Genomic DNA, 13,694 nt, shown 5'->3' on the forward strand with positions numbered 1-13,694 from the left:
CAATCAGGCTTACTACCCTAGGCAAGCTCAGAGGCAGTGCCAGTGATCTGAGCTGAAACAATGAAGTTTTGTGACTAGAATATTACTGATTTAAACTGCCCAGGGAGCTCTTGTGGGCTTCTGTTGCCAGTAATCCAATATAAGTTTTACTGGCTCATTACTGCCAATTAGATTAGCCTTTTACTTTAAATAAATTATTGAGAGCTGACAGTGAACAATGCAAACTTTTACAAAGTGGAACATTAATTAGGTGTCTCACTCTTTGTAAACCTCTCATTTTGAAGAGGGCTCAAATAGTCCCATTTTCTCTCATTTTAGAAAAGCATTGCAGTAACAAGACAATCACTGTTGTAGAAGAAGAAAACCATTTGATTTAAGTTACTCTTTCAAATTGCCTCTTCTTGCTTAAAATTCCTCTTTGGGAATTTAGGCTGGACTAAACTGGCGGGGGGGGGGGATTAAAAGGTTATGTCATGTTAGCTTAGGTTCTAAATAGATGCACACATTCTTAAATCAAATGATGTTCTTTTTTAAAATGTCTCTTGGGAAACTGGCCATGCCAAGCTGGGCATGCCAAATCTATTCTTTACGGAAACTGTATTTTGTAATGTTGGTAGTGCCATCTCTCTCACACTCCCTCCCTCACTAAGGGTCAAACTACTCATATTCTCTGGGAGTGTCTTTATGGTATAGCATAAAGAAAGTTCTGTGTTCAAAACTTCTCGGTAGCAAGTGATGTGACAGACTTCTGACTTAGACCATTGCTTGTTTTATTGGGGCTTGGGTTATGCAACGGAAGAGGTCCATTGAGTATGGGAAACTCAGGTCCAGTCAGGTTAGTCCACGTATGTCACGTTAAGTTCTGGCCAAGACAAATGGGTTCCCTACTGGCTCAGTCACAACAGATTCTGATGAGCAGCAATCAGGACCATAGACAGCTCCAAAGCATCCTGTTAGCTGAGCTGTAGAAATATATTTTTATAATATATTGAAAATCAATTTTTAAAATTCTATTTAAAAACAAACAAAAAAGAAATGTTTGGTGCCTCAGGTAGAGCTTGACCTTCCAGTTACTCCACCTCCCTGGGACTCACTACCATCTTTAAAGGGCCTGTGGCTGATCCTGCAGTCATATGCTCCTGCATGGCTGTGGAGCAGAAGAAGCTACAGGTAAGTTCTCCTCCAGAATCTGAGGACCATGGGACAGCTACATCCTCAGACTAGGGTGGTGTAAAAGGGGATGGTGAGGGTTCCGTCCAGAGAGGGGGACCTGTAATTCTTCCAAATTTGAATTCTATTTCAAGCAATGTTGGGACTTGGATGCAAGGGACATGACATTAGAAGAGCCACTGGCAGCTGGATAAATAGTCTCATCTACTTTGCATGCAGAAACCCCAAGGTTCAATCCATGGCATCTCCAGGTAGGGCTTGGAGAGAATGCTGGCTCAGTTGCTGGATAGCCACTGCCAGTCAGACAATATTGAGCTAGATGGACCAATGATCTGACTCACAATAAGGCAGCTTCCTGTGTCCTGATGTTGCACGATTTTATTTCATTTTTTTAAAAAAAGCAAAGTAATATGTATACTAATCTGGAGACAAAGTTCTTTTGCACTTTTTAAAATGCAATTTTATTCCCAAGAGCGACTTTTGGGGTGGAGGTGAGTTATAAATTTGAAAAAGCAAATAAATGTTCCTTAAAATCACTTCTTCCTACCATATACCATCCCATCACCTATGCTAAAAGCAAATCCCAAAAATTTGGATAGGGTGTTTCTTTTCCCCTTCTCTCTCTCTCCCTCCCTCCACCCTCGTCTCTCTCTCTCTCACACACACACACACAAAATTTTAAGCTCTCAATTAATACACTTCTAGGCTGCAAATCTTATCTTGCTTATCTTAATTAACCTGCAAAAAAAAAAAACCCCTTGCAAAGAGCTTTGTTTTAGATCATCTAACAGTTCAGCTCTTGAATCGCTTATCCAGCACGTCCAAGTTTGTATAAGATTCTTTAGCAAAGAATTCACTGCTTTGTAAGACTACAGATAACACTAACCTGTGCATCAGCAAAATGTGGTGATGAATACTTGTTATGCTGCTTTGATTTAAGTGGTTATTTTATGCACACATTCATGTTTTAATGTCCTTTCTCCTGGCTGGAATCTTCAGGAGCAGATGAGGTGCGGGGAAGTCACATACAATTTGCAAAAGTCCCCCACATCAATATGATCCACATTTTCAAGCTTAACACAGTGAGGTTTTGTTTTTGTTTTTCATTTTTTAAGCAGAATAAAAAGTTAGAGGAACAACAACTTCCCACCCCTGCAAATAATCCCTAAAGGTATAAAGTCTGCTGACGTTTTACATGCCAGGCCACAGCCACTAGAGGATTCCTATAAAAAGTGTTTATATGTTTTCTTTGTCATTCCCATAATTATGAACTCCAGAGCCTGCAAGTCACTCACCAGGGGATGCTATAGACTGTCTGCCTGCAAGGAGTCATTTTTTTAAAGTTGGGTTTAGGCTGGGAAAAGTTTAATAATGACTCATTAAAGTGGGGTTATAAAACGGAGGTGGTAAGAGAGCAGTAAAGCACAAGTAGGAGGAAAATAATGGGAGTGTGATGAAGAGCTACATTGCAGTGCAGAGTAGATTGGGTACTTTAAGGCTCATTCCAGTTGTTTACTGAGGAAGTTTTTTATTTTTAAAAAAATCACTGTTAATTGCAGATGGATGCAGAGTGCATAAGTAACAGTGGTTGTGCTGAGGTGTGTATGTTTGTAGATAATTACTTCCAGTATTGCACTGTCACATATAGAAATTATATACTCTTTCCAGCCCAAGGTCTGCACTGATGGTCAACCACCCTTCCAAGGGTCACATGCCAGCAGGGGCCAATTTATATGCAGTTACACAATCAATCTCTCTCTCTCTCTCTCTCTCTCATTAACATACAGCAAACACAGACATACACACAACCAACATTTCCAGCTCTCTCCATTGGGGTGGCAGTGGTGTGGGCATAAAGCGTGTTCTCCCTCATGGAGAGCACGTGTTGCAGTGGGGTTTACCAGGCCACCCCTCTGTTGCCAGGCAGGATTCCTATGGAAGCCTGTGGCAACAATTGGATGGCTGGGTTGCTGGAGTAAATTCTATGTTGCAATTTGGTGGGAGGGATCGGATGTTTTAAATCCTGTGCTTGCAGCCTGAGTGTTCTCTTTCGCTGCGAGCTACGGAACACCCGCCAACCCGCCCTAATTTTATCGGTTTGTGTTGACCTTGCTATGCCTGTCATGGGGTCGTCTACTGTTGGGGCAGGGGCCTGGTAGGAATTTAGTCCATCTGGCCGATTGGCTAGGCCATTTGGTTTTTGCCTACAGCGTAGCAAATCGTCACAACTTGTAAGGTTGCAGTTAGGCATTGGTTATCAATTGGTTGGAGGAGGGGTTAGGATTGGCTGGGCCTGCCCCTCCATGGTTGCTGCGGAAAGGGAAATTCCATTAAAGGAATCCAGGGGCTTGCCATCTTTTCATCAGAATCCCTGGAATGGGCCTAGGGCCGGCAAGCCCTGGGGAGCATGCGGGGAGAGGTGAGGGTCTGTGACTCAGCTCCTTCTCCCCAATATTGTTTTTCCCTTATACTGGCTTTCGGTGGTGCCCGGAAGTCAGTTCTGTCCCCAGGCAGGGGAACAGATAGTCTTAACCAATGCCTAAGCAACCACTCACATTTATGTATTTCAATAAAGTTGTGGCCAAAATTATGCCAAAAACCTTAAACAAAAATTATGTTTGTGTTGTGAGTTATTTGAGGGGTGGCTTGGGGACCTTGACATGCAACTGGAAATGTTGCTTTTTACTTTAAGTAGGTAATTCTTGACTAATTCAGGAAAGAGACATTAGCTGAGGAAACAATTGCATTAAAAAGGTGCATATTTGTACATTTTAATACATTTTTTAAAACAAAAATACCCTGCCAATGCTGCTAATTGTATTTCTTTCTCCTCCTCAATTTATTTGAATTCTCCCATGAAGCTGCTTCCACGTGCAAAACATTCAACAATAATTTTCCTGTCTTTATGCATCAGTAATAGGGAGCCTGTGGCTCTCCAGATGTTGTGGGACTATAACTCTCATAAATTCTGGCCACAGGGTAAAGTGGCTGGGGCTGCTGGGTCCTGGGGTCCAGCAGTTTATGGAGGGCCACAGGTCCCCCACCCCCATTGTACACTGTGCAGAATCTAGTTACCACAGTGAGCTCATTTACCAGTGTTGCTAGCATTACAAAGATTTCCATGGAAACAGATTCTAAAAACCCATTATTATGGCATGCATTTTGGATCAATGGTTACAGAACAGAGAATTATGAGGAAAACACATATTCCTGCTCAGATGTGGTCAATAGACTTCACAGCACTATCTAAAGGAAACACACAAATGCTAGGCAGAAGTAGCATTTTACAGCATTGATTTTACTTAAAGGACAGGAACACATATCCATGACTGCATTGGATGCTCATTTACCATGTGAAAGTCTATCCTTTTGTGTGCATTATGGTGCTCCCATCACCTATACAAACATATACTTGAAGCACCCATTTCTACTACTCTGAAAAGTAACACATCACCCAAAAGCTCACCATGTTCTGAAATAGTATATTCTACCTGTTACACATGTATCTGAAAAGAGAAGATTGGGATGTGAGGCTTATCATGCCAGTGTTGCAAAGTGGTTAGTGTGCCAGACTAAGGCCTGTGAAACCAAGGTTCAAATCCCTATTTAGTCATGAAGTTCACTGACCACTCTTGGACCAATTATTAACTCTCAACCTATCCGACCTCACAGGGTTGTTCTGAGGATAATAGGGAGAGTGGGAGAGCCATATATGCCACCGTTACCCTTTTCTGGGGAGAGGAGAAGGGTGCAATATAAATGCCATAAATTAAAAAATCCAATCAGTGAATTAAGCATGACGGAGTGCATTTTTGAAACCGATCTTACAAAACAATCCTGTGCATAGAAGAAAGTTCCATTCAGTATGTATGGGACATATGCTCAGATCAAGTGCATATAGTATATGGGGTCTGCATAATGTTGCCCTTCCAGCTGCACTTCTACGGGACCTCTAGGGTGTTGCTATTTATGGACCTTAAGGTCCTCCGTGGGGTATACCGGGAGAGGCGGTCCCATAGGTACGAGGGTCCTAGGCTGTGAAGGACTTTAAAGGTCAAAACCAGCACCTTAAATCTGACCCTGTACTCCACCGGGAGCAAGTGCAGCTGGAAAAGCACTGGGTGAATATGCTCCCATGGCAGACACCCCGTGAGGAGCCTCACTGCAGCATTCTGGACCCTCTGGAGTTTCTGGGACAGCTTCACGGACAGCTCCGCAAATTATAGTAGTCAAGCCTGGAGGTGACCGTCGCATGGATCACTGTGGCCAGATCAGGGCGGGAAAGGTAAGGGACCGACTGCTTGATGCGGTGAAGGTGGAAAAATGTCGCCTTGGCTGTTGCTGTAACCTGCGCCTCCATGGAAAGGGAGGTGTCAAGGATTACACCCGAACTCTTAACGGAAGGCAATGGCACTAATTGGGCCCCGCAAGAGAAGGGAGTTGGTCCCTCATCCCCATACCATCCCAACCCAGCCAGAGGACCTCTTTCTTTGAAGGATTTAGTTTCAATCGGCTCCCATGAAACCATCCAGCCACAGCTTCCAAGTATCTGGTCAGTGTGTCCGGGGCTGAGTCAGTGTGGCCATCCACCTCTGTTGTTAACCTTGTGTTGCTTCAGACTGCAGAGGAGATTGCATGTTCAAATATTCCTAAATATTAGAATCTAGAAGGTACTAGAAGGTAAAGGTAACCTAGACCTTTTTGGTTTTCCATCCGTAGGGTTTTAAAAAGAGAGAAAGAGAGAACGTCTGATCATGATTTCCTGATTTCATTCCAAACTGATATTTTCCAGAAACATTTTACCAACATGATGAACTATTTGTCTAGACTGGGCCTTGTAAAATACAATTGGCCTATGGTCGCTTTAGTAATCACAAGCCAAGTTTGTCCTTCCTTGAACTGAGAAAATAATGTCCAAGCCAAAAGAGCAGAGGCAGAGGAGGTGGCAGCTGGCTACTTAGTACCACCTGCAAGGTTAGTGCTGGGGATCACATTTCCCATCTGTCTCATGAACACAGAAAACAGATATTTTACATCCAAACTATCCTGACAGATTTCCCCTTTTATGGCTGAACGGAAAGCCAAATCACCACTTCAGCCGATACTCTTTTTAAAAAAACACACAGCACCTGTAGCTTTTAAAAAAAAATCTTAATGAATCAATATGGGGGTGATACAAAGGATCTCCCTCCCCTTGACCCCATACAGAGAAACTTGGATAACATCAATATCTCCTGGGAGTTCAAATTATAGAAGAAGCTCCCCATCATCTCCAAAATTTGGAGCAAATTGTACTCACATTTGTGTCATCAGAGAAATTGTGCTGTGAGATTTAACAGGGCTGCTATGAAAGCAGCCTCCAAAACACGAAAGACAATTAAATTCTGTGTGTTTACAAGTGGAAATCTGCTGTAAATAACCATGTCAATTGGATCCTACTGTGAGAAGCTTGGATCGGAATATCGATATGCAGTGACTGTGAAGAAAAAGAACAGGGGAGGAACTGGTGGAAAGAACTTACGGAAAAGAGTAGGAAGGGGGGAGGGATAGGCTAAACTGAGTTCTAGAAATAATTTTCAAGCTAGATCTGCAAAATTAATTTGCTTCCTAAATTTCACCTCTAGATTTTTCTTTGTGAATGTTATTACCAAATAGATGGTGATTGTTATTGTTGTTATCATTATTATTACAATGATTGTAATTGTTGTTACAATTGTTATTATTACTCACCCTTCACCCTAAGATTCTAGGGCAGGTTAATCCCCACTTGTTGGCTGTCAAACAAGGGGTAAACCCTCTTTGCTTTGACTGTGGGCATCTGTTAGAATTAATGAATCATAGAGTTGGAAGGGACGCCAAGGATCACCTAGACAAACCCCCTGCAACACAGGAATCTCAGCTAAAGCATCCATGACAGGCCATCCAACCTCTGCTTAGAAACCTCCAATGAAGAAGAGTCTACACCCTCCCAAGGGAGTCCATTCCACTGTCAAACAGCTCTTACTGTCAGAAAGTTCTTCCTGATGTTTTGTTAGAATCTCCTTTCTTGTAACAAGGAAGTCATTGGTTCAAGCCCTACCCTCCAGAGCAGGAGGAAACAAGTTTGCTCCTTACTTCAAACATTCCACATCTAAACCCAACTTGAAATTTCACAATTTAAGATTTGAATGGAAAAACCGGGGATTTTCATGCCATTTGCAACTGGCTGCAAGATAGTGGGGAATGTATTGGTACACATCAGGAAATTAGTGCAGCAGAATAGACACTGAATAGAAACTGTGGGGTGGATAAAAAATATACAGAGGACATCACGGGGAAATGGACCTTAAGTCCTGTGTTTATATGACATTCTTTACAAAGCATCTGCGATTTCTCTTTGTGCACAAGAATGTGGAGTCCCTTTCTGTTCTCATTGCTTAAGATAAGCAAAGTTGGAAATGTTTTCAATAAATTTTCCACCCGGCTCTATTTGACTAGGAGTGGCTGGAAAACTGACCTTCATTAGCAATGGCACCAGAGTTTCATAGCTATTAAAGTAAATATTTGCATAATTCCCATAGTATTAAACAATGACATTTCAACCTGAATCTTGAATTGTCCCACTGGTGTCTTGTATGTGAAAATAACCAACACTTAGGCAAGAGAGTATTCCACCACCATAACAGACACATTTCAGGAATATTCTAAAAGCAGCTCAGTAGCTAAGTTTAAACCCAACTTTTTCAAGTTGGCTTCAGGTTTGATTCTAATTTCTCTCTACTCATCAGTCCTTCCCATCACTATGGCTTGTCACAACTGCCTGAGTGCTGCTCCTAGTTGTCCTAGGTGTGGTTGAAGGGAAGGGCAGAAGTTCTCCTCTTTCCTCTCCAGCACCAAAAGGCAGCAAATAGTCCCTGAAGAAAACATGGCTTAAAGAGATGGCAAAGAGCACAGATTGGAGGAGAATTTTTCTCCAGTTTGGATAGAAATCAGAACCAGAGAATAATTTGGGAGCTGTTGATATTCGCCCTTTAGTTGAACTGCGTATTATCAGTTGTGTACTTGTGAGCATGGTGCTCACTGGGATAAAGTTATAAGTGCTTCCATCATCTGATAGATGTCGATCTATTTACTTGAAATATTTCTATCCTGGCTACAAACAAGTAGTTCTGTAGGCTGCTTATGGAATATAAGACATCAAAGTTTGGTATAAATTACACAGAGAATAGTCAGTCTCTGCTTGCTTGAATGTTTTCTAACTAGACAATACTTGCCATCAAAATTTGCAAAAGATAACACCAATGTGAAGTTTTGGAGGGAAATTTATTTGAGCTTAAAGCTGGTGTATGCTATTCTTGGAGCACAGTTGCCCTGTTTAAATAACCCATTAATAATCACAATATCAATATTACTTGTGTAAATACATCCATCTTCTCCTCCTCCCAATATTGTGTGAAAAAGTTCAAACAAACCTCAATTTACAGCATATTTACACTTGCACTAATATATGAATTCTAGCTATTTCATTTTCCTTTTATTCCCCCCAACACACTTTGAATAGCTGCAGCAGCAATTACTTAACAATCTTTACTAAAGAGGCTTCATTTCAAAAAGCAATGAACTAAGGCAAAAGCCTATTATTTACCAACCAATTCAGCAATAAATATAGATAAGAAAAGACTGCTTGGCTGATATTCATTTATGATTACAACTCAGCTATAAAAGCAGATGCCATTCAAAAAAAAAGAGAGAGCATCCCGTTTTGCTGTGTGGCTCCAGGTCTTGCGGAAGAGCAGGCAGAGCCAGAAGCCAAACCCTTGAAGGGTAATCAAATGTGATTGAGTTTGAAAAGCAATACATTACCTGAAGGAGGTGAAAGTTCAGGTGGCTCATTCATGCATCAGAGGAAGGCTTGCTCAGACAAAAGAGGCATCTGCATTAGAAAAAGAGGCTGCATTTCGAGTCTTACTGGCTTGGCTTTGGCAAGATGATCTTGAGCATTTCTAAACTGGACCCGCATAATAACTAACATCTCAAAAGTAGAGATTACTACTACTTTTGAAACATCTCACCCTTTTCACCCAAAGTTTGAAAGGTTCAGACCCTGAGTGTTAAAGAGGAGACAAAACTGATGTCAGTATTTCTCTTTATTTAACAGGCTTTTTACACCACTTCTAAGCAGTTTATGCAAAATGTAAATTAACTTTACTAGCAAAATAAACAAACAAGCCTATTTTTTCCCCAAATGATAAATAAAATCAGCAGTTTTTAAAACATACATTACGAAGGTTGGGGTTTCGGCAAGGCAAGATGGCAACTGCCATGGGCTTGGTGAGCTGTCTCCGTTTCATAGCTGTTAAAGTATTGGTCTCTTTCATAGAGACAGTCTGCTTTGGCCAATATAAACAGCAGGAGGGCATTGAATTAAGGATGAAGAGGATGGTGAAAAGGGGACACGAGGATTCTACCAGCAATGGGCAGGCATGGTGACTGAGATTCCAGTTTAATTCACTATATTTATCCATACACATTTTGTTTGTCATGCTATGATGCGCTTCAGTGGCACAATTTAATCCCTTCCAAGTCCAGGACAGTTCTGAACATGGTAAATCAGGTGTTACTCCAATTCCCAGCCATGCCTGGCACAGATGCCACGGATGAGACGTGAGCTAAACTCACAGTAAATTGAGATTAATGTTTGGTGTGGTGCCAGCTGAGGGAGGTTTTAGCATGTTTTATATGCGCCTGTAGGGAAAATATGAAACAGCCTTTTCTCTTTTAATTCTGTCAATCACAATTCTACTCGGTGGAGACTAACAGAGCTGTTCCACAGAAACCAAGCTGGCTGCTCTGCTCAAGGAAAAAAAATAACACATCTCATTGCTATCGAAAGAAACTTCAGCATGTTGAAAGTTTTTGCTTTCTTATGCATTTTTTTCTTCACCAGTGCAAGCCACTACCCAAGTCTGAGGAAGAACTTATGAAGAGCCTTGTTGGTTCAAATGAAAGACCTAATTAATTGAGCACTAATAGTTTCCACAGAAGTCAACCAGATGGAAGGCCCACTAGCTGCCCATGAGCATTCTCCCATATATGTTCCCCAGCAACTTGTATTTAGAACCATGCTTCCCCTGATCCTGAACAAAGCATGCAGCCTTTATAACTAGGAACCAATGATAGCCTTGTTCTCCATGAAATTGTCTAGACCCTTTGAAAAGTCATCTGACTGATGGGCATCACTACATCTTCTGGTAGCAAATTCCATACTTTTCTATGTGGTTCATTGTTTCCTGTCCTTTATCTCCCACTGCCAGAGCTGCCCGAGGTCCCAGCTCACAAAGGACCAACGCCGCTTCATTGTTAAGTACAAAAGTCTTTATTGAAGTTCAGTTTCACTTTCACAGCCGCAGCGTGCAGCCCTACGTCTCAAACTCTAGACCGCTGAAGCTCCGTCTGAATCTCCTCCCCCCAGACACCAGTTTAAGACTCTAGCCTTGCTCCACCTCTTCCTTTGCTCTCTCCTCCTCTGGGTCCGCCTGTCTGTCGGGGTCTCGCCCTTCCTAGACTCTTCTGACGCTGAGTCCCCTGAGTCTTCCCCCTCCCTCCTGCGGGCTTTAGGACCTGGTTCCCAATCCGGGTTTCCTGCTGTCCCGCGCGCCTGTACATTTGAACTTGGCGCGCGCGCCCAGCCGGCAACTTTCCTTCTGACCGTTGCACTGCTGCTGTCACTGCTTCCCCCTTCGGGGAGGCTAGCTGGAACTGACCTCCCCTCCGTTCCCCCACTTTCCGATGGAGGCGTGGTCAGCCCTGACTCATCTTCTCTCCCCGCTGGAGGAGACGCTGGTCCTGACTCATGTGACTCTTCCCCCCCACTACGCTCTGGTGGGGGAGCTGGTCCTGATCCCCCGCTGCTGCTTTGGGAGTCCCCGCTGGCCCCCTGTTTCTGGTGCGTCCCCCCTGGGACCCCCCTTGCCCTGACCATCGGCGCCCCCTTCTGGGAATCTTCTGATTCGCTGGAGAAGCTCATGGAATCTCTCGGGTCACTGTCATACTCCCCCACGCTGCCCTCGGATTCTTCCCCTTCGCTCTCCATTTCCTCTCTCCCCTGTGCTTCTGCTCCTGAGCCCCTGACACCCACCTTTCAGCTTCATTGCAGGACCCTTCATTAAGTAGAGGAACTTCTCTTTATACACTCTCTCCACGCCGTGTAAAATTTTGTATTCCTCTATCAATCCCCTTCCCATTTATCCTTCACTTCATTGGACAGCCAAGGCCACAGTGCAACCTGCAGGCATGTAAGAAGGCATTGATATTCATTCAGTCCTGTTTTCGTCCCGTGCAGTCCTGTTTTTGCAACATTGCAGTTCAGCTTCTAGCAAAAACCCTGCATTATTTGCTTCACTGTCTGCATAATTTTACACAATTAATTACACAATTGTTTCACACCATTCATTCCAATGCAAAGAAAGCACAATCCAAATGGAGGGGGAGTCGTGATTATGAATCATTTGCAGACTAAAAAAAACCAAGTACCACAAATATTAATTGCATTCAATAGATCGATTTTCCATTCCAAATATGGGGTAAGTGAAGATTGGTAATTTACACTCCTGTTTCTGTCAGCATTCACGATATCCCTAGTGACTCAGAAGCTTGGGAAGTCCCTGATCTGACTTGTGAAGGATGCGATCTGGCATGGAAACATGACAGCCTTCCCTGGATCACCTCAATTCATTTCTTAGTTCCACTATCTCCACTTCACATGGCTGTTTTTTTAAGGGACGTGCCTGTCACTCATCGATCAGGTCCATTGGACTTACAACCCTGTTCGGAGTTCAAACAGATTGCAGTCTCAGATAACAACATCCAACTAACCAGAATTCATGCTATATTTATACGGCAACTGAGGTGGGTGGTGGGTTAGGGATTTGACTGTTGTCTCTATTTTAGTACTGCATACCACAGAACAAAGGCACCATTTCATGTATTTTTAAAAATGGCAAGCTGCCACCCCCTGTGTTGTCAGAAGCCCTAGCCTTGTCTTACTAACAAATAAAATCCCAGACCTTGCTTTGCCTGAAATGAGATATTCATGTATACTCAATTCAGGCAGGATAATGCCCCTCCAGCCAAATGGCTTTCAGTTTCTTCCTCATGAAATTTAAATGGCTTTGCGACCCCCATGCTAGGCCAGCCTACACATTCACAAACAGCCAGATTAAAAATCAAAGCCTAGGTAGGGTTTTTTGTTTTTGTTTTTTTCTTAAAAGTAATGCTATGGTTTTCCCTTGCATGACAATATTTTGCGCTGCTCAGGATAGACTCTTAACACGTGTGGGAGGAAAATTGCAAAGTTATTTCTCCTATAGACAGGATGATATATTTCCTAATGAGCAGCTTTCAGCAAGAGGCCTACTCTGGGTTTTTAAATGGCATTTAACCCAGAATGTTCAACAATGTGTGTGTATGAATGTGTGTGTGTGCCTAAATATTCTTAAAACAGGCTTCCGTTGCTGGGGTTTAGTAATCACCGAGGGATGTTTATGATAACAACTCACTCAGTAATTAAAACTGAATGCGGTGGCTGTTCATGAATGCCCAGACTTCACGATGGCTGAGAACAATTAGCAATGGATACTCAAGCCACACTAATTACACTGAGCTTGCAATCAACATTTTTGAATAGCGTGTTTTTATGTGAAATTCGCTTTGTCTCCATGTAGGATTCTGGGACTATGTGTTTGGTTCTCTTGAGGCTCTTTGCACTGAGAGACTTGGAAAGTTTTGTGTGTTTTTTCCCAGCTTTACTGATGCATTCTTAATAAACAAACTCCAAGGCTTAATGGAATTGCACCAGGATGTCAAAACCAGAAAGCAAATGTAGAATAAGCCTTAAATAGAATCTTAAACTGACTACCCCTAAGTATCCAAAAGAATCCTGATTATTCTAACGCCTCGTGGGACAGAACATATAAATGGCTGCATTCATGCAAATTCTAAAATGTCCAGAATATTTCAAAGGGTCTTTCTAAACAAGAACATAAACAAGAACATCCAGAAACTTTCCAATTTAGGGATTGGAACTGGGATTCTCCAGGAAGGCAGTTCCAAAGAAGTGGAGCTGCTATCAAGTCTCCATCCTCTCACCATCTCTCCTCTGGTGGCATTTGGTAACATAAACGTATGTAAGGATACCACTAACCCTTTTCAGTCCTTCAGAAGATGGGGAGAGGGGGTCAAACTAGGAAAGGGGTATATATTCATAAGCCCCCACTCTCAACATCCTTGCATACACTGGCCTCATTTTCTCCTCTCTCAACCTTCATGCATTCCATGACAAAGCCAGCAGGAATATTCTAACCATATTCTGCTCAACACAGAGCACTGATTGGGAAGACTGATTGCACTGTGCTGCTGATTGTGGGAAGGATTCAGCTGCAATGCAGTCAGGTCTTTGCTTTGAATGCACCAAGGACAGGAGAGGAGAGATGGGCTTGCAGGCGGCACATGATGCACCCATGCCACAACACAATATGAGCTCTCCA

The 13,694-nt window shown here is 42.7% G+C and overlaps 1 long non-coding RNA gene across 1 annotated transcript in view; it reads right to left on the reverse strand.

Moving 5' to 3' along the window:
• Nucleotides 1-13,694, reverse strand: part of LOC128419224 (uncharacterized) — a 42,160-nt gene that overhangs the window by 13,030 nt on the left and 15,436 nt on the right. The window contains exon 3 of the long non-coding RNA XR_008331818.1: nucleotides 9,013-9,082. This is a non-coding gene — a long non-coding RNA (uncharacterized LOC128419224). The remainder of the gene's footprint in view (nucleotides 1-9,012; nucleotides 9,083-13,694) is intronic.

This window comes from Podarcis raffonei, chromosome 8 (genome assembly GCF_027172205.1).
Source record: "Podarcis raffonei isolate rPodRaf1 chromosome 8, rPodRaf1.pri, whole genome shotgun sequence".
NCBI lineage: Eukaryota > Metazoa > Chordata > Lepidosauria > Squamata > Lacertidae > Podarcis > Podarcis raffonei.